A 25,465-nucleotide genomic window follows, 5' to 3' on the forward strand; every position below is an offset into this window, starting at 1 on the left:
GTCAAAACATCTAACTACTGGAGCCAAAAGTTCTAAACACTGGAGGCAGAACTAACTAGAGGATAGTAGAGATGAGCGAACCTGTTCGGTAAAGGTTCGCCAATTTAAAATTCAGTACGAGTCAGAGCTTGTTCGTTCGGGCTCGCAAACCCTCCCCCCTCTCCCAAAAGTCAGTAATGTTTGTTTATGTTCGTTTCCCACCCCTGAACGCTGATCACGTTTCCAAAAATGCTTTTTTAATAGCAATTTCTACTTTTGGATAGGATCGCGTTGCTGTTTGATGTGGGGATGTGTAAAATCAGTGCAGGAGGTGGGGACTCTGCAGCGGGAGAAGCCATACGCATGTGACACACCCACGGGGCCTGGGGGTTACTCGTTACCGGGCCGGTACAGGGAGTGGGATGTCACAGTGGCTAGGCCCGTTTCCTTGCCCCCGGCGGTGTCAATCAATGGTGGAGATGGTAGGTTTTCGTGATGCCACCTGTGGTGTGTGGCTATGATATGGGAGCCGCCGCTGCAAGATGTTCTCCCTGAGGGCAGATGGTAGGGCAGCTACGTTGGTACAGATCTCCACAGGTAGAGCTCAGGCCCACAAGGAGGTTGGGAGTAGTAGTCCACGGTAATGAAAGAGCGCGGGACGCGGGAAGGAGTGGACGACACAGAGTTTTCAGTTTAAGTTTTTTACTCAATGAGATGTCACCGCCTTTGGACTGCTGGACTCCACTATGATCGGCCCAGCCGATCCCGCATAGTTTGGAGGCCAGAACCGGCGTTTCTGTCTGTGAGTCCTTCCTCCCTGCGCTGTGTGGTGTGAGTGACTGCAGCTTGAAGCAACGCGGGGACCCGAGTCCTTGAAACGACCCCATTCCTGTCATGTATAGCAGGCAGCGCGAGTCTGTTACTGTTGCCGCTATGTTGTCACGACTCCTGGCTCTATATGCTGCTGTGCCCCGGGCGCTTTGGGTGGGCCAGAAGACTTGAAAGCCTCTGCCCGGCAGATTCTGCTGGCGGGACGTGAAGTGCCCACCAGCCTAGGGCACCATACCCTGTCATGTGCGCTCGGTCCTGAGGGAGCAACGGCACAGCTCTCCCCTCAGCGACCATGTTCTCCTGTGTCTCACTTGTTCCGAGTTTTTGCTCGACTGAGTGTACGCCTGTCGCCTCGCTTTCCTCTGTCAAGCTCCCCCCCTGGATTCCTGAACTAGTGAGCAGAGGGTCCACTACATTAATGATGGCTACCCCCCTAATATCTCCACCCTAACGTGGTCCCAGTGAGAGGGCATCTGTGTGTTGTGGTGGATTATGGTGGTTTACAGGCAATGACCTCCTCCGTATCTGGGATGAATACTTCACCTCTAGTGAGGTGCAGTACCCTGTGGCGACTGAAGCCTCAGGGACGCTACACACGCGGCGCCATGTTTTTTTGGATTTTTTTTTCTCCTAACCTTATTTTCGGATGTTCCTGCAGCCAATCACGGCGCAGAAAACATTCTCAAGGTAGAGATAGAAGGGCTTCTGTGATTGGCTTGCTAAGTCACATGTCAGTGTGCATACAAATAGCAGCCATTTTGCGTGGGCTTCAATTTCTGAATGTGCTTGGCAGGGAAGGTGCTACTAGACAGTGAGATTAGATGTTTAATGTTAGGCAGTTTAGCTAGATTGGCCAGCAATAGTTTAGAATAGGGACGTGCAGAGTAGGGAGAGGCGTTTTGCCACAAATCGGCACAATAAATCATAGAAATATGGATTGCAGGGACTTGTAGTGCTTGGAAAACAGTTGCCAGTGAGGCATCCAAATATGTATTGCTGCCTGCTCCAAATTACACAGGCCAACACATTTATAGGTATTGTTAATGCAGTGTGTACTCCTGCATCTTGGCAACTTAAATTGCCTTTAGAAAATTTTAAAAACACCTCTCTGGGTATAACCACGTATTATTGGTGGTCCTAATAAAGTTTTTAGTGCATTATCTAAAAAGTGTTTCTTATCACTTTTCTGAGTCTGCTCTAAATTACGCACTGAAATATATTTATAGGTATTGGTTGGTGACTGCTGATAAACTGCTATTGAACACAGTAAAACAGTGTTCTAAGTTATAGTAACTCAATAATTTATCTTTTGTGTCAGGTGTCTGACAGGTGTGGGCGTAGGGTTGAGAAACATCTGTTTCAAAGGGGAAGGGTATGTTGAGGGTAAGAATTGAGTAACCTGAAATACTTAATTCAGCCATTTCATAGACCCAGATATGTAGCTTAGTTGATGTAGCCTAACATACATATTTATGAATGCTTTTGTTTTCTACTAACACATATATAAATATATTCAGTGATTTTCCTTAATACAAAATGCCAGCACATATAACTCAAAGATGGCACCTATATCATTTACAACGCCTAAGGGTGGCTTTACATGCTGCGATATCTAGCCTGATATCGCTAGCATGAGACCCGCCCCCATCGTTTGTGCGCAACGGGCATATCGCTGCCCGTCGCGCACAAAATTGCGCACCCCCGTCACACATACTTACCTGCCTAGCGACGTCGCTGTGACCGGCGAACCGCCTCCTTACTAAGGGGACGGTCCGTTCGGCGTCACAGTGACGTCACTAAGCGGCCGCCCAATGTAAGCGGAGGGGCGGAGATGAGCGGGACGTAACATCCCGCCCAACTCCTTCCTTCCGCATTGTGGCCGGAGGCAGGTAAGGAGATGATCCTCGTTTCTGCGGCGTCACACGTAGCGATGTCTGCTGCCGCAGGGACAAGGATCAACTTCGTCCCAGCGAAAGCAGCGATAACTGGCAGCGGACCCCCATGTCAACGAGGAGCGATTTTGGACGTTTTTGCAACGATCCAAAATCGCTCCTAGGAGTCACACGCTACGACATCGCTACAGCGGCCGGATGTGCGTCACAAAATCCGTGACCCCAACGAGATCGCTGTAGCGAAATCGTAGCGTGTAAACCCCGCTTAAGGTGATAAGGAGATTGAAAACACCCAAAGTTTGGAACAACCAATACAGTAGAGACGTTGCAAATTGCTACACACCCCGAGCCTGACCTGCGATATGTGATTGGATTATATTTTGTTTACACCCTTTTCTTCCCTAGAACTATAAAAGTTTTGTGAACAATAAACGAGCAGAATTTCTATGGCGCTTGACATGAAAGGAAGCTCAATAACCAGATTGATAGTCTGTTATTCTTTCTGAGTGCACACATGACATTCCAGATAATCTGAAAACGGCAGTCAGACCTTAAGAGACCCTTTGAAGTCTCAACTCAACAGGTCCATTAACCCCTTCACGACCGGCCGATTTTTCGCTTTCCGGTTTTTTTTTTCGCTATTCTTTTTCTGAGAGACGTAACCTTTTTATTTTTCAGTCAATATGGTCATGTGAGGGCTCATTTTTTGCAGAATGAGCTGTACTTTTAAATGAAACCATAGGTTTTACCATATAGTGTACTAGAAAATGGCAAAAAAAATCCAAATGCAGAAAAATTGCAAAAAAAGTGCGATAGCACTATTGTTTTTGAGATATTTTATTCACTGTGTTCACTGTATGGTAAAACTGATGTGTGGGTGTGATGCCTCAGGTCAGTGCGAGTTCAGAGACACCAAACATGTATAGGTTTACTTGTATATAAGGGGGTTACATTTTTTTTGGAAGTTTGTCTAAAAAAAGTGGCGCACGTTTTACGCCATATTCCGTGACCCGTAGCGTTCTCATTTTTCAGAATCTATGGCTCAGTGATGGCTTATTTTTTGCGACTCGAGCTGACGTTTTTAACGGTACCATATTTGCGCAGATGCTACGTTTTGATTGCCTTAACAGGCATTTTGCACAAAAGTTGTGGCGACAAAAAAACGTAATTTTGGCGTTTAGAATTTTTTTTGCCGCTCCGCCGTTAACTGATCAGATTAATTGATTTTATACTTTGATAGATCGGGCGTTTCTGAACGCGGCGATACCAAATGTGTGTATAATTTTTTTTTAACCCTTTAATTTTCAATGGGGCGAAAGGGGGGTGATTTGAACTTTTAGGTTTTTTTGTTTTTTTTTTATTGTTTAAAATTTTTTTTTTTACTTTTTTTTTTTTAATTTTACTAGTCCCCCTAGGGGGCTATAGCGATAAGCAATCCGATCGCTCTGCACTATATGCTGATCACAGCTACACAGCTGTAAACAGCAAATACGTGCACTTCCTGCTTCCCTGGCCTCCGTACAAAACGAAAGTGAAAGTGGTTCATGTCTAGCACAGGAGTCATCACATGACCCTGTGCTACCATGACAACCACCGGAAGTCACGTGATCATGTCACGTGACTTCCGGTATCGGGCGGTAAGTAAAACTTTACCGCGATCGCGTTTATAATGGCGCTGTCACATATTGACAGCGCCATTACAGGGGTTAAATGGCACGAGCACATAACGATTCTGCTCGTGCCTAGCAGGCACACATCTCAGCTGTGAAAATCAGCTGAGATGTGCGCCGATCGCGGCATGCTGCTGCCGGAAGACCGCGGGCAGTAATGTTATGACCGCTAGGACATAATTTTACTGCCCGCGGTCGTTAAGGGATTAACCATGAGTAGTAAATCACGACGAGGTTGTCATAGAAAGGGGAATAGGCGGAGGGTTGGAGGTGTACATGTGCGAAGCTCTGTCAGTCAAAGGTCTAGTGAGCAAATGCCAGCTCATCCTATCCCAAGAGAAATGAGAACAACTTCCGTTTCTGGACAGCCTACTACACAAGATTTGTTTGCCAGCTGCACATCGCTTCAACTTCAAAATTAGGCTGATAAACAGCAGGTGCTGGAGTGGATGGCAAGCTCTGCATCAAGTGGCCTCTCCTCCTCTTCCTCCACCTCAACATCACACACTATTCCCCAGAGGTGCCACCCCAATTACACCTGTGTGTGCCCGCGTCACAAATGTCCAACTAGCAAACTGATTGTGTGGAGTCTGCAGAGCTGTTCACATATTCTATCCCATGGGCATCAAAGGCCCGCTCCAAATATTCCCAGACTGCGGAGGAGGAAAGCATCTGCACCGATGCCCAAAATCTTTGAGTTGGATCCTGGCTTGGACGAAGTAGGGCCCAAGCAGGATTCCGACCCTCGTCAACTGACGTTAAGCCCTGGCGATAGAAGGTGATGATGAAACTAAGATACCTGAGGCTCACGCATACTGGCCAGTGATGTCAGGTCAGGAAGAGGAGGAAGGGGACAACATAGAGCCTGATGATAAAGTTGGAAATCCCACTTATTCTCAATCCACAGGCTGGCAGCCGAGTAGCTCAGCAGATGACGGTAAGGAAGTCGAGGATGTTACAGTAGTGATTCCTGCACAAACACAGAGTGATGCAACAATGAGAAGCCCTGTATCCTCAGCCACAACTCTGGCTGTAGCCAGCAGCGTTTGTGGGTCTGCAGTGTGTAAAAGGTTAGCCTAACATGGGCCTTTTTTGAGACCGTAAAAGATGACCCAACTTCCATTATCTGCCAGCATTGTAAAAAAACGACTGAGTAGAGGCAGAAATTGAATTAATTTGACTACTACAAGCATGAACATGCACATGTGTGGCACCCTGGGGCTTCAGGTGCCACAGGGTACCATTTTTATGGGGTAATGTTACGCCCCAGGGCTGTGGGGTACTCTGTCCTGGGCCTGTAGTGCGCAGGGGGAACAGTTGTGGTCATGGCCGATGCCCTGTTCCGTGACCCTGGGAGTCGCTCCGATAAAAGGGGTGAAAAATAAAAAAAAAGGAAACAGTTTTCGACTACGCCACTTGCGGTGTGTGGCCAGGTTATTGAAGCCTCTGCTACAGGGTCCTGTTGGGGCTGATGGAGTAATGCAGCTTAGGTGTTTTGGGCCCTCCGCAAGCAGTGCTAGGCCCCAGCAGTGGATGATGAGAGGGCTATAGTAGGGGACAGTCAATATATGTGTACGGAGGCAAGAAGGAAACAGTCCACATCGATATTGCAGTTTCAACTTGCCTTTTTACTTTGGTTTTGTACCTGGACCCGCTGGTGCCGGTTTCAGGTATTCCCGCTCCCCTTGTTCTCCGTGTCAGCTGTGACCTGGGGTAGCTGTCCTTCTTGCACACTTGTTGGTATTGGGCTCCCGTGGCTTCTGGGGGAGCCCCTCCGTTTCAGTCTTGGTCCTATTGCAGGCAACCTGGACTATTTAATGGGTGGACTTCTGTCCCTGATCCCAGGTCCCCTCTTTGCTGCTGATGCTTCAGACTCTTTGGTTCGTGAGGGACCCTGGAGATCCCCTCACCTGGCAGATTTAACAGTTGACCATAAAGTGTCCCGCTGTCCTATGGTCTGCTGTTATGATCCGGAACCATGAAAGATCACAATAGATCATTGGCAAAAAAGGTGACAAGAGCATTAGCAACTAATCTGGCCGCCATCCCCTTACTAACCATCAACACTAGAAGTAGCTGAGGGGTGAACTAACATGCTATGCATAGCGAACCCAGCCGGAGAACTAGCTATCCTAAAGGAAGGAAGGATGAATAACTCTCTGCCTCAGAAATAGACTGCAAAGGTATAGCAAGCCCCCCACATTCAAAGACTACGGTGATATAGGAAAACACAATACACGGATGATAGGATTAGCAAAGGTGAGGCCCCATTGAGTAAATAGGAAAGGATAGGAAAGGGACAGAGATAAACCCTACAAAAATCGAAATACCTGATAGTACGAAAAGTCCTCAGATCGCACGATCTGAACTCCGTCCTATATCAGGCGCTCTTGTCAAACCAATGAACAGAAAGCAGGAACAATTACAAATTCAAGAAGCAACAAACACATGGACGTATAGGAGCAATACTTCAAACATAGCTGCAGGGAGCTTTCCAGCTAAGCAACAGAGAGGGAAGATTCTTGCATGCAAATGAACTGACAATAACACAGTAAATGACAAACCCAGATAAGAACAAAAATAACAAAACATATAACTCATAAGAAATATATATATAACTCATAAGAAAGAACAAAGCACTTATCTGGGGTAGATGTGGTCTGGAGCAAGATGAGAAGGCTGGTAAACTAAAGAACAAATGACAACCGGCTCAGACTGCTAGCAGACCAAGGTTTAAATAGGCAGAGAGTTAGCAATGGAAACGCCCATTGCTCCAGCACACCTGGTCTCTGTCCAAACCATTCCTGGCCACAAGAGGGAGCCTCACAGCAGCAAAAGCATAACTGACATTCACAACAGACGGCACCCTGCCTTGTGCTGAGTCCTGTGAGCCTTGGTTCCGTACTTCCACAGGCGCCCCGCAGTTCCTGGAGTCCTATACTTCCACAGGTAACTCACGGTTCCTGAGGTCCTGGTTCCTTACTCCACAGTCATTCTCTCCTTTACAGCATCCCGTTCTTAAGGTTGCTTTACACGCTGTGACATCGCTAGTGATTGCTAGCAATGTCGCGAGCGATAGCACCCGCCCCCGTCGTTCGTGCGACATGTGGTGATCGCTGCTGTAGCAAACAATATCGCTACGGCATCGTCACACGCACATACCTGTTCAGCGACGTCACTGTTGCTGCCGAACAATCGCTCCTTCAAAGAGGAGGAGCGTTCGGCGTCACAGTGACTTCATAGCGGCGTCACAAAACGGCCGCCCAATAGAAGAGGTGAGGAGAAGATGAGCGGCCAGAACATGTCGCCCACCTCCTTCCATTCTCCTTCTCCTTTCTGATGGACGCAGGTAGGATGATGTTAGTCTTTCCTGCGGCGTCACACACAGCGATGTGTGGTGCCGCAAGAACGACGAACAACCTGCGGAATGAAACACCAACTACATTATGATTTGGAGCGACGTGTCAACGATCAACGATTTTTGCCGTTTTTGCGATCGTTGATCGTCGCTCCTAGCTGTCCCATGCTGAGATGTCACTAACGACGCTGGATGTGCATCATAAACACCGTGATCCCGGCGATATATCGTTAGCGATGTCGCAGCGTGTAAAGCACCCTTTACTCTAGGCCTTTACACCTTTCCTTCTTTACTTCACTCATCACTCTCTCACTCCTAACTCTCCTCACTTCTTCACTTCCAACCCTCTTCTTCACTTCCTCCCGCCAACTTCCCAAATGACCACTGCCCCCCCCCCTTGCTAGGTCTCTCCCTACAGATTGGAAGGCAATTAGCCAATAAGTGCCCATCCCTTTTACCTGTTGCTAGGCAGTCTCCCAGTCTGGAATTGGGGTTATGTATGTGGCCTGAGGGTGCTGGTGTGTTGACTAGCACAGATATTCTGGGGTTTGGGTTTCCACAGGTTACATTTTGTGGCACCTGATACCTCAGGGGTGCTACAGTAATACCTATTCCAGGTCAGGAGGGGGTTAACCTGCCGCGGTGCCTTCACAAAATGCACACAAATAACAGCAGGTGCTGACTCACAGGGGGTTAGACTAGGTGTGAGGCAAATCCCGGGATATGAAGATGAATTATGACTCCAGTCATAATCCCTCATCACTCCCTGGCAGTGCCCCCTCCCTTCTTGTTCTCAGTGTTCCACTTACACCTCCATGGCCATGTCCTGTGATATGGAAATGAGGTGGTGTGGGAACAATGGACACAGGATGACTCCCTGCCGTCACCCTGTAACAAGAGTTGTATCTCATTAGCAAGGCTATGGAACTAGCTAGACAGAACGACTCCAGTAAAAAATGGTTCATATCTCGCAAGCCATATTTCCGATAAATATGGCAACCATAAAAATGGTGTCTCCGCATGCGGACGATGCTGGCACACCCTTTTTATGGGAGCAGGACATTGGGAAATGCCCCAGGCGTGATATCAGCCAATGGGGAACTGGCAGACAGGTCATGAGTCCCCTCGTTCTGTAGCTAAATTCATAACTGTCACAATGAGAGCATTGGCGTCCGCCTACGACGCTCCCAGGCAAAGTTATGGCCCATATTCCATGTTGGGATATTGTCCATAACTCAAGCCAGGGGTGGAGCAGTGCTCCCTGTGAGGTCACGAAGGTAGGAGGGGACCTGGACTTGCCCAGGTTGATAACCCTACTTCGGCCATTTTCCAGTGTTCTTTTCGCTGGGGGCACGTGTAGGAAACATCTGTGGGAAGGATCCTAGAAACCTGGGTACAGCGCCCCCCTGTGGCCAGACGCAACAAGGTAACTGCTGGAACTGTGTATGCCTGTTTGTAACCCATGCTTTGATTGTAACTGTACTCTGACAAATGTATATTCTGTAGATTCCCTATTGTATATATTGTAGTTTCTAGTGTGCTTTAGGCTGATTAAATTATATAATTAATCTTGGGCTGTTCTGTTATCTCGATCTTGAATCCCACGTCTGTGTGTTCGGCTAATAGTTACCGTAAATCGGTTGGTGGCAGCGAATTGTGCCAAGGATTATTGTGGGGAGGCCAGTGAGATTCGGGGAGATTTTATATATTCCGCCCGCGGAGGTCGGGGGAATATATACCTTACTCTCACCGGGGACCCTTCAATAATCGGCATAAGTAGTATAGCGGCCTCCTTGCTTATGGTCGGGCAATTCCATAATTGGCCTGACTATAAGAGGGGCGCTAGAGAGCGCGTCACGTGCTCTGTCTGTCGGTCGGGAGGTATAAAGGAGGGGTGACCCCCACTTGTTACCCCCCGATTGTGACGTACTGGTAGCCAGCGCGGGGGATTTCTGAGTGACCCCCCCGGTGGTTTGTGACATATTGGTGGCATAGCGGTGGGATCGAGATAATAGTGTGTGTGAGTGTGAGACCCATACTCCCAGACACTAAAGACTGCCTGCAGCAGCTGTGGCTGCTGGGGTCTTCAGACTAGCTCAACACTAGAGTGTCAGAGTGCAGATACTGTAAGGTGTGTGGAGGCATCAGGTGTCAGTTCTGTGTCAGTGACCAAAAGTCTGCAAGAATGGCTGATGGCACCAGGAGCAGAGCTATGCAACTGGCCAATGCTAAAGCAGGAGCCGAAGAGAGGGAGGACGGTGCTGTGGGCAGTAATGAGGAGGTTGCCCACGAGTCCTCCAGGAGCTCGACGCCAGAAAACCGTTCTGCCGAGGACATTGCACAACCTGGCAATTATGGACAAGATGAGGAGCAGCTCACCCAAGGTTCCTCAACGAGCCAGATGCCAGCCCTCCGCTCTGAAAGGGACAGTGAATCGCCTAGCTCTGCAGCGTGCCGCAGATCACCACGTGCCATTCCACCGAGCCTGGGAGGCTCGGATAGCCTTCTTCAAATGGCTATGGCCCTTCTCCAGGCTGGAGACCAGAAGGGCTACAAGGAACTCCTGGCAGAGCGCAGGGCAGAGCGGCAGGCAGCGCGTGACGCTGAGGCTGCGGAGCGGCACGCAGAGCGTGAGGCTGCGGAGCGAGAGCGGCAGGCAGCGCGTGAAGAGCGAGAGCGAGAGCGACAGGCAGACCGTGACTACCAGCTGCAGCTAGCTCAGCTCCGGCCCTCATCAGCCACACGTGACCTTCGAGACACCAAACTTCCAAAGGTCCGTGTTGAGGACTTCCCAGTGCTGGAGAAGGATGGAGACTTGGACTCTTTCTTGACTGCTTTTGAACGGACTTGCCTGCAGCACCATCTGGACAAGGACCAGTGGGCCAAATACCTGACCCCCCGTTTAAGGGGTAAGGCCCTGGATATCCTTGGGGACTTGCCTGCTGAGGCAGATCAGGGCTACGACACCATCAAGCGGGCCCTGATCCAACAGTACAACCTCACCCCAGAGTCCTACCGCAAGAAGTTCCGGAGCCTACAGAAGGGACCAAAGGACTCCTGGGCTGACCACAGGCGGGCACTTGCCCGAGCTGCCGACCACTGGACCCAAGGCCTGCAGCTTTCCACCGGACCGGAGATCCTGGACTTGTTCATCACGGAGCAACTCTTGTGGAACTGCCCTGAGGATCTCCGCCAGTTCATCCGAGACCAGAAGCCAAAGGGGTCCACGGCTACAGCTGCCCTTGCCGATGACTACACCAACAACCGGGCCCCTGAGGCCAGGAGAGCGGCCACCAGCAGCACCTGGAGAGGGGGTAAGATGAATTCTGCGACTGCCCCACCTGCCCCTAGACTGCAGGGGGTGTCCCCCTCAACTCCCCTCTCCAGGCCCGTGGCGGAACCAAGACGGTGCCACCAGTGCAACCTACCTGGACACTTCAAGGCCATGTGCCCTCAGCGTCCCAAGGCCCCGGCTCCGTCCCCGTCCCAAGGGCCGCCCAAGGTGTATTGTGTGGGTGGGGGTGGTGGTAGGTCCCTGGACAGCTTCCAACCTGTCACCGTCGGCCGGTCTGTGACCATAGGACTGCGAGACAGCGCCTCGGAGGTGACTCTGGTGCGGCCTGAGATGGTGTCCCCCCAAGACTTGATCCCTGGAAAAACCCTCGCTGTCTCCGGGATTGGAGGCATTGACCCGGCGCTGCCTGTTGCTGACATTTATGTGGACTGGGGCGCAGGGCGAGGGGTGAGGGAGGTGGGGGTAACTGATCGGATCCCTGCAAACGTGCTACTTGGGACAGATTTGGGGCAGATAACCTCCCAGTTTGGGCCCCAACCAAGGGCTGAACCTTCAGCCAGTACTGACATGCCTCCGGACAATGTTAATGTGTTATCTATGAATGATGTAAGGGAGGAGGGAGTGAACTCTGATATTTCTGCTTGCATAGACACCATAGACACACACTCAGCTGCAGCTGTGACAGGGGAGGGGGTCAGAGAAAGGTGTGACAATGCCTCTACAAGTAACCAGCCTGTGAGCTGGGATCTGTTGCCCTCTGCAGGGATAAGCAGAGAGCAGGGTGCTGCAGGGGGAGGACCAGTGTGTGGGGTGGGGGCTACCACAGCAAATGTGGGGTCCCCAGAGATTTCACAGCGGGGTTCTGTTGCTGCAGGAGGGGAACAGGCAGGTGAGATTGGGGCCGGTCCAGGAGCGGAAGTGCTCCCAGGTAAGATCTCGGTGCATGGTTCCCCCACAACCGGGGTGTCAGGAAGCCAGGTAGGTCTGCCTGAACCGGCGACTTGGTCAGGGACGGAGGAGGAGCAGGCACGACCCACGGTCGCAGCGGCTGTGGCCGCTGTCACCCGCAGTGGGAGTGCTGGAAGCCAAGGGGCCTCCCGGAGGTCCGATAGCTCTTCCCCTTCTGACCAAGTGGCAGCCGAGTCAGGTGGAGGCCAGGACACAGGTCCCGGGGTACTGACTGAAGATGTGACAGTCTCGTCGATTCTGGCCACATCTAGTCAGGGGTTTCAGGCAGCGTTAGAAGCTGACGACAGCCTGAAAGCTCTTAAGGAGCAGGCGGCACAGCCTCCCTCGGACTCGGACCCGGAGCGAGTGGTCTGGGACCAAGGACGGCTGTACCGGGCCACGGTCCAGCAGGGTTCACCGGAGGCGTGGCCCAGGGACCGACAGTTGGTGGTACCCTATCCGTTCCGGACGGAGTTGTTGCGGATCGCACATGAGATTCCGATGGCCGGACACCTAGGGATCGCTAAGACCAAGGCCAGGTTAAACCAGCATTTCTACTGGCCAAAAATGGGGGCCGATGTGGCTGCCTACTGCCGTTCGTGTGAAACCTGTCAGAGAGTGGGGAAGGCGGGGCCACGCCCCAAAGCCCCACTAGTATCTCTGCCAATCATCGATGAGCCTTTCAGGAGGGTGGCTGTGGATCTGGTCGGCCCGCTGGCCATCCCCAGCAGCTCCGGGAAACGCTTCATACTGACGGTAGTGGACTATGCCACCCGGTACCCAGAAGCAGTGGCCTTGTCGTCCATTCGGGCTGACAAGGTGGCCACCGCATTGCTGGAGATTTTCTCCCGAGTGGGTTTTCCCCAGGAAATGCTCACTGACCGGGGGACCCAATTCATGTCCCAGCTGATGGAGGCCCTCTGTAAGCAAGTCCAGGTGCGACATCTGGTGGCCAGCCCGTACCATCCACAGACTAATGGCCTGTGCGAGCGGTTTAATGGCACCTTAAAGCAGATGCTTAAGATGTTGGTCGACTCCCATGGGCGTGACTGGGAGCGGTATCTCCCACACCTGTTATTTGCTTACCGGGAGGTTCCACAGGCCTCAACAGGATTCTCACCGTTTGAGCTCCTGTACGGGCGACGTGTGCGGGGCCCCCTGGCTCTGGTGAAAGAGGCTTGGGAAGGGGATTTGGCCACCCCTGGAGTGTCGGTTATCGAGTATGTCATGCGCTTCCGGGACAAAATGCAGGCCTTGACGCAACTGGTACACGACAATATGGCTCAAGCCCAGGCCGATCAGAAGCGTTGGTACGACCAGAACGCTTGTGAGAGGACCTACCAAGTGGGTCAAGAGGTGTGGGTACTGGTCCCCGTACCACAGGACAAGCTTCAGGCAGCCTGGGAAGGCCCATACCTCGTGTACCAGCAGCTCAACCCTGTGACGTACCTGGTCACCCTGGACCCTGCCCGTGGAAGGCGGAAGCCCTTCCATGTGAACATGATGAAGGCACATCATGAGCGGGAGGCATGTGCGCTCCCCGTGTGCAACCTGCCCGAGGAGGGAGAAGCGGAAACCCTCTTGGATATGCTAGCCCAGGTTAGGGCAGGCGGATCCATTGAGGATGTGGAGGTTGGCCACCAGCTCTTGGAGGACCAACGGTCCCAGCTGTGGGCCACCCTACACCCCTTCCGGGGGTTGTTTACCAACCAGCCCGGAAGGACTGACTTGGCTGTCCATCACGTGGACACTGGGGATCATCCCCCGATCCGGCGTTCAGCATATCGGGTCTCCCTGGAGGTGCAGCAACACATGCGCCAGGAGATTGACGAGATGCTGAAGCTGGGGGTGATCCAGGCATCCAACAGCGCTTGGGCCTCGCCTGTAGTCCTCGTCCCTAAGAAGGACCGAACCACTCGGTTCTGCGTGGACTACAGGGGGCTCAATGCGGTCACGGTCGCCGATGCGTACCCAATGCCACGCATCGATGACCTGCTCGATCAGTTGGCCGGGGCTCAGTACCTGACCATCATGGATCTGAGCCGGGGATATTGGCAGATCCCCCTGACTCGCAAGGCCAGGGAACGCTCTGCCTTTATTACCCCATTTGGACTGTACGAGTCCACGGTGATGCCATTCGGGATGAGGAATGCCCCTGCCACTTTCCAGCGGATGGTCAACACCCTGCTCAAGGGACTTGAAGGGTACGCGGCCGCGTACCTGGATGACATTGCCGTCTTCAGTCCCACCTGGGAGGACCACCTAGAGCATCTAGCACAGGTGCTCAGGCGGATCCACCGGGCAGGTTTGACCATCAAGCCGGGAAAGTGTCAGCTGGCCATGAGCGAGGTCCAGTACCTCGGTCACCGGGTAGGTGGGAGAACACTGAAGCCCGAGCCTGAGAAAGTGGAGGCCATCGCATCCTGGCCCACCCCCAGGACCAAGAAGCAGGTGATGTCCTTCTTGGGGACCGCTGGGTACTATAGGAGGTTTGTTCCATGCTATAGTAGCCTGGCAAAGCCCTTGACGGACCTCACCAAGAAGAAGCTGCCCTCTGCAGTCGATTGGACAATGGACTGCGAGACAGCCTTCCGGGCCCTAAAGGACGCCCTGTCCAGCCCGCCCGTGCTACAGGCAGCCGACTTCACGCGGCCGTTTGTAGTACAGACCGACGCCAGTGACTTCGGCCTCGGTGCGGTGCTCAGCCAGGTGGACTCTGCGAGCCAAGAGCACCCAGTCTTGTACCTGAGCAGGAAGCTGTTACCAAGGGAAGTTGCCTATTCCACGATGGAGAAGGAGTGCCTGGCCATAGTGTGGGCCCTGCAGCGTCTGCAACCCTATCTACACGGGCGCCACTTCATCGTGGAGACGGACCACAATCCCCTCAGCTGGTTGCACACCGTCTCTGGGACGAATGGGCGATTGTTGCGATGGAGCCTTGCGCTCCAGCAATACAACTTCACCATTCGCCACAAAAGGGGCCGTGACCACGGTAACGCAGACGGGCTGTCCCGACAAGGAGAGGTCGCGGACGGGCGCACGGGGGAACACCGGAGTGTGCTGCCCCCTAGCGCCCTCAAAAGGGGGGAGGTGTGAGGCAAATCCCGGGATATGAAGATGAATTATGACTCCAGTCATAATCCCTCATCACTCCCTGGCAGTGCCCCCTCCCTTCTTGTTCTCAGTGTTCCACTTACACCTCCATGGCCATGTCCTGTGATATGGAAATGAGGTGGTGTGGGAACAATGGACACAGGATGACTCCCTGCCGTCACCCTGTAACAAGAGTTGTATCTCATTAGCAAGGCTATGGAACTAGCTAGACAGAACGACTCCAGTAAAAAATGGTTCATATCTCGCAAGCCATATTTCCGATAAATATGGCAACCATAAAAATGGTGTCTCCGCATGCGGACGATGCTGGCACACCCTTTTTATGGGAGCAGGACATTGGGAAATGCCCCAGGCGTGATATCAGCCAATGGGGAACTGGCAGACAGGTCATGAGTCCCCTCGTTCTGTAGCTAAATTCATAACTGTCACAATGAGAGCATTGGCGTCCGCCTACGACGCTCCCAGGCAAAGTTATGGCCCATATTCCATGTTGGGATATTGTCCATAACTCAAGCCAGGGGTGGAGCAGTGCTCCCTGTGAGGTCACGAAGGTAGGAGGGGACCTGGACTTGCCCAGGTTGATAACCCTACTTCGGCCATTTTCCAGTGTTCTTTTCGCTGGGGGCACGTGTAGGAAACATCTGTGGGAAGGATCCTAGAAACCTGGGTACAGCGCCCCCCTGTGGCCAGACGCAACAAGGTAACTGCTGGAACTGTGTATGCCTGTTTGTAACCCATGCTTTGATTGTAACTGTACTCTGACATATGTATATTCTGTAGATTCCCTATTGTATATATTGTAGTTTCTAGTGTGCTTTAGGCTGATTAAATTATATAATTAATCTTGGGCTGTTCTGTTATCTCGATCTTGAATCCCACGTCTGTGTGTTCGGCTAATAGTTACCGTAAATCGGTTGGTGGCAGCGAATTGTGCCAAGGATTATTGTGGGGAGGCCAGTGAGATTCGGGGAGATTTTATATATTCCGCCCGCGGAGGTCGGGGGAATATATACCTTACTCTCACCGGGGACCCTTCAATAATCGGCATAAGTAGTATAGCGGCCTCCTTGCTTATGGTCGGGCAATTCCATAATTGGCCTGACTATAAGAGGGGCGCTAGAGAGCGCGTCACGTGCTCTGTCTGTCGGTCGGGAGGTATAAAGGAGGGGTGACCCCCACTTGTTACCCCCCGATTGTGACGTACTGGTAGCCAGCGCGGGGGATTTCTGAGTGACCCCCCCGGTGGTTTGTGACACTAGGGCAGACCAGGGAGCCAGCCATCCCGAAGCATGGGACTTCCCAGTCACTAGGACAACCACTCGGGGCGGGCACAACATAGGGTAGAAGTAGGCGCAACCAACACACTTTAGACAGAACCTTCCTGGGCACAACTTGGAATAACACCTAGCACTGACAACTGGAGTTAGTATTTCTCTCGCTTTGTGGGCTCGTGGCTTGGATCAGGAGGCTCAGCCTGGGTTCTGGATAGCAACCGAGAGACACTTCACTGACAGACTTTCACAGACACTGGCGGTGACTGCCGACAGATCTGGGATCGGCTGGAGCCCATCGTGGCAGAGAACGGCACCTCAAGCAGTGCTTAAAGGACTTGTGAGTAAAAACACTTGGAACCGCAGCCCCTGCCTCTGCCTCTCCTTTAACCAGCACCGACACCCAGCGCTGCGGTGCCAGCAGGAACCCCCACCACCCTTGTCCTCCGCAATCCTCCCCGGGTTAATCCTACTGTGCCTGTGGGGAGCGACACCATCCCGGATGCACTCAATATCTGCCCCGGTAAGAAACCCTGCAGCAGCGGCCCCCATCCCTGGCCGTGCACCACAGGTGGCGTCATGATCATCCTAAAAGACTTTCCTAAACCCCGACTACCTCCATCCTCCCTGTCACCCTCCTATCTCCCTCCTGTACGCCTCAGGGCAATGGAACCGGGCCAAGCCACCCAGTGATGACGCAGAGGATCTGCACCCCCGGCAACGAGTAGGTTAAAACACATACCCCATGGAGCGGTACATTTGGCGTCACGAGCAGGATATTCGTGCCCTCAACCATCGAGTACTGTGCGCGTATTGAACTTTCTACTTATGGACTATGTGTGGCGCATTAGCAAAATCAGCAGACGCTATTACTGCAAAGCGCGGGAACAGAGATGGCGTGTCTTTGTGGGCGGGGAAAACGGAGAACCAGAAAGCCAACATCCTCATTGCTCAGCTAACCGAAGCAGCCCGGAGGGACGTCATATCCTAGCCGGAGACTGACAAGAGGGTGGTGAAGGACATTTTAGCCAAGCTGAAAGTAACCTTTGATACCCGTACACCGTCCAAGATAAAAATGCGGTTTTATGGATGCAAGCAGAGAGCAGAGGAGAGCACCCGGGATTATGCCTTAAATCTGCAGGAGGCAATGAAAGCAGTCAAGCAGGTGGCACCAGCAGAGGTGGGAGATGAAAATCGCCTACTCACCGAACAGTTTCTGGAGGGGCTGCTGTCTGATTCCAACCGAAGCCAGCCATGCAACACCCAGACACCAGCTTTGCCAAATTCAAAGACCGAGCCATCCAAGTGCTGCGTGAACCATCTCAGGCCAATCATGTGTCCACTACCAAGCTAAAGGTGAATGCCAAAAAGGAAGCCGCGGTGAAAGATCCCGACGATTGGCGACTCCATATTCAGGAACTGGTCAAGTGTGTGTCTGCCTTAACCCATGTAGTGCAGGTGAAATAGCTACCGGTATCCATTGAACTGGCTTCTAGTGCTGATGACCTTCCATGGCGATGACGCGATAAGGACCCATTATCCTAAGTTCCTGATCGGTATACTACTGATGGTCAGCCCATCTGTCGCCATTGTGGAAAAGTGGGACATTTTGCAAGAGACTGTTCCATGAGTGTCCAGAACCAGGGAGCCGGGACCGGTTCCCTGGTACAGCCATCTCCACCAGCAGAAAAGAAAGAGTGATAGTAAATGTTTTCTTGTATAACAAAAGTTAAAGTTAAATGTTGATTTTCTATGCTGCACTTTGAAAATGTCTTGATGACTTGCTGACCTGTTTGAAACAGTTGAAAATGTTCGAAATGTTTATTTGCTGTGCCTCCCATAAGGGGAAGACATAATGTTTTCATTTAATGCATAACAAAAATTCGGTAGTCTTTGTAAAATGTTGCAACCCGGGAGTGCTGTTATTTGCCACTGGGGAATGTGGCACCCTTGGGCTTCAGGCACCACAGGGTATTACACCACTTTTATGGGGTAATATCTATCCCGGGTCAGGAGGAGGTTAACCTGCCGGTGCCTTCACAAAACACACACAAACAACAGCAGGTGCTGACACACAGGGGATTGGACTAGGGCAGACAAGGGAGCCAGCTATCACGAAGCATAGGACTTCCCAGTTGTTAGGACAACCATTGGGGGCCGACACCACATGGGGAAGAAGTAGGCACAACCAACACACTTTAGACAGAACCTTCCTGGGCACAGCTTGGGACAACACATAGCACTGACAACTGGAGTTAGTGTTTCTCTCTCTTTGTGGGCCCATGTGTTGGAGCAGGAGGCTCGGCCTGGGTTCCAGATAGCAACCAAGGGACAGTTCACTAACAAACTTCCACAGGCACCGGTGGTGACCGCCGACGGATCCGGGATCGGCTGGAGCCAATCGTGGCAGAGAACAGCACCTCGGGCAGCGCTTGAAGGACTTGTAAGTAAAAACACTTGAAACCGCAGCCCCTGCCTCTGTCTTTCCTTTAACCGGCGCCGAGGCCCAGTGCTGCGGTGCCAGATAGGACCACCATCACCCTCGTCCTCCGCCATCCTCCCCGGGGGTAATCCCGCTCCGCCTGTGGGAAGCGACACCATCCCGGCTGCACCTAACATCTAACATCTGCACCTAACATCTTCCCCGGTGAGAGACCCTGCAGCAGCGGCCCCCATCCCTGGCCACGTACCACAGGTGGCATCACGATCATCCTAATAGACTTTCCTAAACACCCGACTACTACCTCCAGCCTCCCTGCCACCCTCCTATCTCCCTCTTCTATGCCTCGGGGCATCGGAACTGGGCCAAGCCACCCAGTGACGACGCACCCCCGGCCCGGCAACGAGGTTAAAACACCTTCCCCCATGGGGCGCTACACATGCGGAAGCAACATGCAATACTCCCCCAGTACCAGTTGTCCAGTCGCCATTATTTCTCTAATAAAGCTGTGTCGGCGCTACACCGTCAAGTCACAGCCAAGATTACCTTTTCCTCAGAAAACTCTATCTCCCAGGGTGCATTTCACCATGAACACCTGGATGAGCAAGCATGAGCAGGGGCATTACATCTCGGTGACTGGGCACTAAGATATACAGCGTACATGGCAGTTCTAGAATTCCAACATCGAGAACGTCGCATCCTTAATGCAGAAAAATTAGCAGCAGCAGTTCAGTTCAAGTGCCAGAACCACTAATATATATGCTCATTGGAACACATTTTTTACACCATCGCATGCACTAGCAGAACAGAGTGGAAGTTTGACACAGTCAATGACCAGAGAGGATGATGCTGGATTATCTAGAGCTCAATATTGATGCAATAAGGGGGGAATGGACCCTTTTGCATTTTCGTATTCAAAAATGGAAGAGTGGCCTGAGCTCGCCACTCAAGCCTTGAAAGTTTTGGCCTCCCCAGCAGCCAGCGTTCTCTCAAAACGTGTCTTCAGTGCTGCTGGCGGTGTATTGATGGATAAGCACGCCCAGCTGATGTATTATACCGCTGTATCCCTGGAAGGATTTTTAATGTTGAGACTAGAGATGAGCCACCCCCCTAGTGTTCGAGTTCGGTTCGACGAACAACTTCAAACCCCATTGAAAACAATGGCAGGCAAACACAAACACATAAAACACATATAAAACATCTTCTAAGGTGTCCAAAAGGGGACAAACAACTCAGAAGACACCACAAACACATGCAAAAGTGACAAGTACATCTACGTGTTCTCAAAGAAAAGAGCTGGATGAGTAAAAGGAGGAGGAGACACAGATATAGGAGTATCTGCAAGTGAACATCGATGCCATGACTGTGCAACTGGAGCCTTGCTCATTTTGGGCTTCCAATCTGGAAAAATTGCCTGAGCTCGCCACTTACGCCTTGGGGATCTTGTCGTGTCCCGCAGCCAGCGTTCTCCCGGAACGTGTCTTCAGTGCTGCTGGGTGTGTGCTGACAGATAAGTGCACGCATCTGTCCAGTGGCAATGTGGACAGACTAACGTTCATCAAAATGAACAAGTCATGGATCCGCAAGGACTTTTCTACCCCGGTGTCATCCTGGGGAGACTAAAGGCTTGTGTATTTTTGATTGTGCTTCATGCAAATCAACATTTTAAGTTTGCAACTGTGGGACAATTGATGTCGTTTAAGTGGTGTCTGTGCCCAAATTTGGCGAAATAATTCCTGCCATAGAAAGGGACGCACGTATGCAGGAGTATCAGCAGAAGCTGGTATGCAATCTTAGATAGGCTTTTCCACTAAACACCAGTGCTGCACAGAGTGAATCTCAACGCTTTGTCATGGCTAGGAGGAAATGGTCTTTTACTTGTCCACATCTGAGGGACCGAGGGCTGGCTGCTGTGCTGAGAAGACGTTGAGCAGGGTTTCCCTGCAGAGTTGCAAATTTGGTCATATACAAAATGAGTGGAAAAAGGCCAGATGCTGATTGAAAGGGGAACATGCGTGTTGGAAAGGGAAAAAAAGTTTGTTTCCGTGGGGTTGGTGGTAAAGCAATAGTAATATCTGCTGAAGAAACACCATCTGTTACGGGGGGACTGGACGATTATGATAAGGTGGTATATATCCCAATCGCCAGTCGGGGTCCACCGTGCTCCCAGATGGAAAAGGAGATGCTGGCAACACGAAGGTTAGGCGGAGGATACAGAGCTGGGTGGCTCTGAAACTAATAGGAGCTTGACCCGAGTTAGACGACACTCGGATCAGGAAACTGTGAATCTTGTTAGCATCACAGGGTCCACACACCTAGCCCAGGAACTCCCTGTTAACAACACAGGGGCCCTGGGGTATGCTATCTGTGTGTGTAGGGGGCACACCTGTGGACAGCAGGCACAGCAGCAGCCCAGTTAATGCCACTGGGCTGCACTAGCAGGACTGGTAGGATAGGAGCTGGCCATAACCATGCCGTGTTACCAAGTGTGGTGGCGTCCAGCACCGACGCCCTATCCCTGCCTACCTCTGTCCTAAAGCTGCAATGGGTTCAACACATGGAGGTGTGCTCTGTCTTAGCATAATAGAATAGATACTATGTTGATGCACTGGTCCTGAAGAAGAGGTGTATCCTCGAAACGCGTAGACCGATGGAATAAAAGAATACGTTTATAACATCAACGTGCTACATCTTCATTTTGGCTGATGCGCGGCATTAACCCCCTCTTCACTCTGATTTGTATGCACATCCTTGTGGGGCTGCAGCAGACGCCTTCATCCTATGCTCTATCAGTGGTTGTGACTATCTCACAACCTTTTCAGGTGAGTGTATTTTTCCTGATCTACCTCACTGATCTGTTGGTATTACACTATCAGCGCTCCTTATTTTTCAGTTTAGCATAATAGAAGACTGCGCACCTCCATGTTGTCTCCAGCCCCTTTTATAACCTCGGTCCGCCCCAACCCAGGGTGGACCACAATGCACCTCCAGGAGCCAATAGAAGAGTGCCACGTCATCAGTGACATAACCAGTGGCCTATCCATAACTGCCACTTCACTGATGACCTCATGGCAGCCACACCCCAAACACCTCACCAGTCATCGTCTGACGAACAATGATGAGGTGCCAAGTCATAGGGGCGGGCCTCTGTGAGCCAGTCCGGAGTGGCCACGTCATCAGGACACCTGATGCCCTCTGGCCTACCAGGGCCTGCTACCTCACGAACATAGCCAGTGAGTTCCTTACTGGACCTAGCCTCTGATGCACTAAGTGCCTGAGCATGCTCAGTAGCCTGAACAACAGTCTCAGAAAACAGACCATCAGCTTGAGCATGCTCAGTAGGCACAACACAGGACTTAGACACGGCACGGAGTCCAAGTACCTGTGCAAGGAGGCTTTTCGCACTAAGTGTGGGAGCATGCTCAGTAGGCCGAACTGAGGACTTAGCCTCAGGAATGGCACAGTCAGGCTGAGCATGCTCACTAGGCGAAACACTGCACTTAGGCTGTGGCTGGGGTAAATCGACATACGCATGCGCACTAGCCTCCTCTCCACACTTAGACGTGGAGGAGGAAGCAGCCAGCTGGATGACCCGAGGCACGGCCAAAAATAGCAGCCGACGCCTGGGCGCAACTGGAACCGCAACAGGCTGATTGCGGCTTCGGCGGCACCAATTCGTAACACCATCTTCCAGCCTAAATAAGATGTCTACTTCTTCCTGTGGATAATCTGATATGATCCCTTTGTTACGGACACAACCATCGCTACCAAATATAGATGAGGCACCAAAACAGCAGGTGCTTGAATGGATCTCAAGTGCTCCATTAAGTGGCCTCTCCTCCACCTCAACTTCAATATCCTAAATACTTAATTCCTCTGTGGTGTCACCCCAATCGCATTTGCTTCCTACCTGACTGTTTGGTCACTATAGCAACAGCAAAACGGTCTTTGGCTGTGGACTTGGAGACTGGAGGAGGTGCTGTATGTGAGCTGAAGGAAAAGCGAAAGGTGTGCGTAACAGAAAGGAGCCGCCGCAGAAACACTTAGGTGGATTGTGAGGAGACTCGTGTTGGAGTTTGGTGAGGAGGACTGTGATGGTGGGATATGGGGGAGGTGTATCTTGCTGTACAGATTCCTATTTTAGCCTGGTTCACTGTCCATTATTTTGTACTGCTTCTGTGTACATTTCTATTGTTTCTAAGTAATCACCCCCTATAGTGCAAGGTTATAGCCTCTTGAGACGCTTCCGTCCCTAGGTGTGGAGGTAGGTGGGCCTAGAGTCCACCTACTGTAACCTTTTTGCTTACCTGGGAGATTCAGGCAGTCTGTTGGAGAACTTCAAGAGTGAACCAGAAGGATTGAACCTCTGGGAGAAACTGGCTTCTCAGAGAGACCTGGATATTTATCGGTTACCGGATTTTTACCATATCAGAAGTGCTGGTGATCCAATTCAAATTGCTTGTTCTCACCCACAAAGCTCTCCCCAGTGCGGCACCCCCTTACATCTCCACCCTCCTCTCTGTCTATCACCCCACCCGTTCTCTATGCTCTGCAAACGACTTTAGACTAACATCCACACTAATTCGAACTTCCCACTCCCGGATCCAAGACTTCTTCCGAGCTGCACCAACCCTCTGGAACGCTCTACCCCGAGAAGTTGGGACAAATCATAACTTACTCAGCTTCAGGCGCACGCTAAAGACGCATCTTTTTAGGGCGGCCTATCACACTCCCTAATCAGATTCGTTTGACATAGTTTTTTTCCTCTAAATATTGTATTTTCTATAACTGTTACTTGTTTGTATATTATCTTTCTGAATTGTAAAGCGCTGCGGAATATGTTGGCGCTATAGAAATAAAGATTATTATTAATATTATTATTATTGCTGGTATATATTAGGGTTTTTACGGCTGCAGACAGTTTCTCTTCCCTATCTTTTCCTATAAAGAAAGTTTGGACCTCACTTTTGCTGAATCTGTCTTTCCTGGCTTTGTATTGTGTTTTTCTAGATCACTGTAACCTTTACATACGAGGGGCTATCTATCTATCTATCTTTGGGGACTACTCCGAGGCAAATTAGCTCTTATATTTCTATCTGTGAGGTTAAGTTATTTCTCCGGCTTTGTCGAGGCGTCTAGGTTATCGTAGGCACGTCCCACGGCTACTTCTAGTTGTGTGTCAGGATTAGGTTTGCAGTTCGTTAAGTTTCCAGCCACTCTGTTACCTTTTTGGGATTCCGCATTTTTGTATCCTCCTCGGTCCCTGAATCATAACAGTACTACCGGCCTAACCTAGATTCCAGGGTACTCAAAAGAAAGGAAAAAAAAAGTGTGTCAGAATTTTTTTTTTCTTGTGTGTTTTTTTTCCTCTTTATCTCTGTGTGTTGTGGAGGATCTTGTCCCTTAGTCACATGAGGTGTCTGTGCAAAATGTGATTGTAAATGCGATGGTGCGGATTCCTTTAGTGGACACACACACACACACACACACACACACTCAGCTGTATATATTATTTTATTTAAAATTAAATAATCTAACAGCATGAGGGGGGCCTCCATTTTGGATTACCAGCCAAGGTGAAGCTGCCGGCCGTGGTCTGCAGGCTGCCGCTGTCAGCTTCACCTTAGGTGGCTTAAAAAAATAAGGGGGGCCCAGCGTCATCTTTTTTGGGAAAATAATGAATTTGGGGCTAAACCAAGGCTAAACACCCTTTAGTGCCACATTAAAGGCAAAGGGTGCAAGATTACAAAATGCAGGGGACATACATTATATATGTGTTGCACATTTATCTATTATCTATCTATCTCTCTATCTAGCTGTATACAGTATGTAAAACTCCATGTTAAAAATGCATGTCACATGGACCGCATATTGCCCGCATACTGACCGCATACTGAGAGAAGGCAAGGGGGAAAAAAATCACTCGCATGACATACTGTATGACACTTGCATCTTACTCCAAGACACTTCAGGAGCAACAACAGATCTATATTTTATATGCAGATGTGACTGCATCCTAACCTGTACATTCAGATATCAATGCAGATGAAGGCAGCAAATAGACTGGTGAAAACCTGGGGTCTGGAAGCCGCATACATACAATTACTTTACTGGAATGAAGACAAATCCCCTAATAACAAGAATTCCATGGTTCCCTAACATTTAATGCTGGGAAAAATAATATAAAAAAACAAAAAAAAACAAAACAAAAAAAATAAGCTTTTCTGATTTCCTTTTTCCTTATCCAAATGTTTTAGCTTTAACTAAAATCTGGTAACATTTTTGTGCAATTGTTTGAGGTCGCACTGAGGCACAAATTCGAATGTTATTTTGCTGCTTTTTGCTCTAGAATGGCGCAGAAGAGGCAGATGGATTTGTACACAGCACATTCGCCTTCTAGCTTGGATTTTGTGCATAGTTCATCAAATCACATACACTGTTTTGAAGACTTTGGCACAAATAATGGCAACAAATACTACAAAACAAAAGAAAAATTCCATTCACTTATAAAGAAAAAACAAATGATGAAATGGTGCTAGGAGTTAATTAATTAGAAAATCATTGCTGTACTTTTTTTTTTTGTTTCTTAAAAACAGTGCCACCCATGTATGTAGGTTGTATGTGGTATTGCAGCCGAGTCAGAATCATTTCATATAGTCAGCCATGA

The 25,465-nt window shown here is 50.6% G+C and overlaps 1 protein-coding gene across 1 annotated transcript in view; it reads right to left on the reverse strand.

The window, feature by feature from the left end:
• Positions 1-25,465, reverse strand: part of LOC142243741 (5-oxoprolinase-like) — a 56,744-nt gene that overhangs the window by 26,565 nt on the left and 4,714 nt on the right. The gene's annotated exons all lie outside the window — the stretch shown is intronic.

Source organism: Anomaloglossus baeobatrachus, chromosome 6 (genome assembly GCF_048569485.1).
Source record: "Anomaloglossus baeobatrachus isolate aAnoBae1 chromosome 6, aAnoBae1.hap1, whole genome shotgun sequence".
Lineage (NCBI taxonomy): Eukaryota > Metazoa > Chordata > Amphibia > Anura > Aromobatidae > Anomaloglossus > Anomaloglossus baeobatrachus.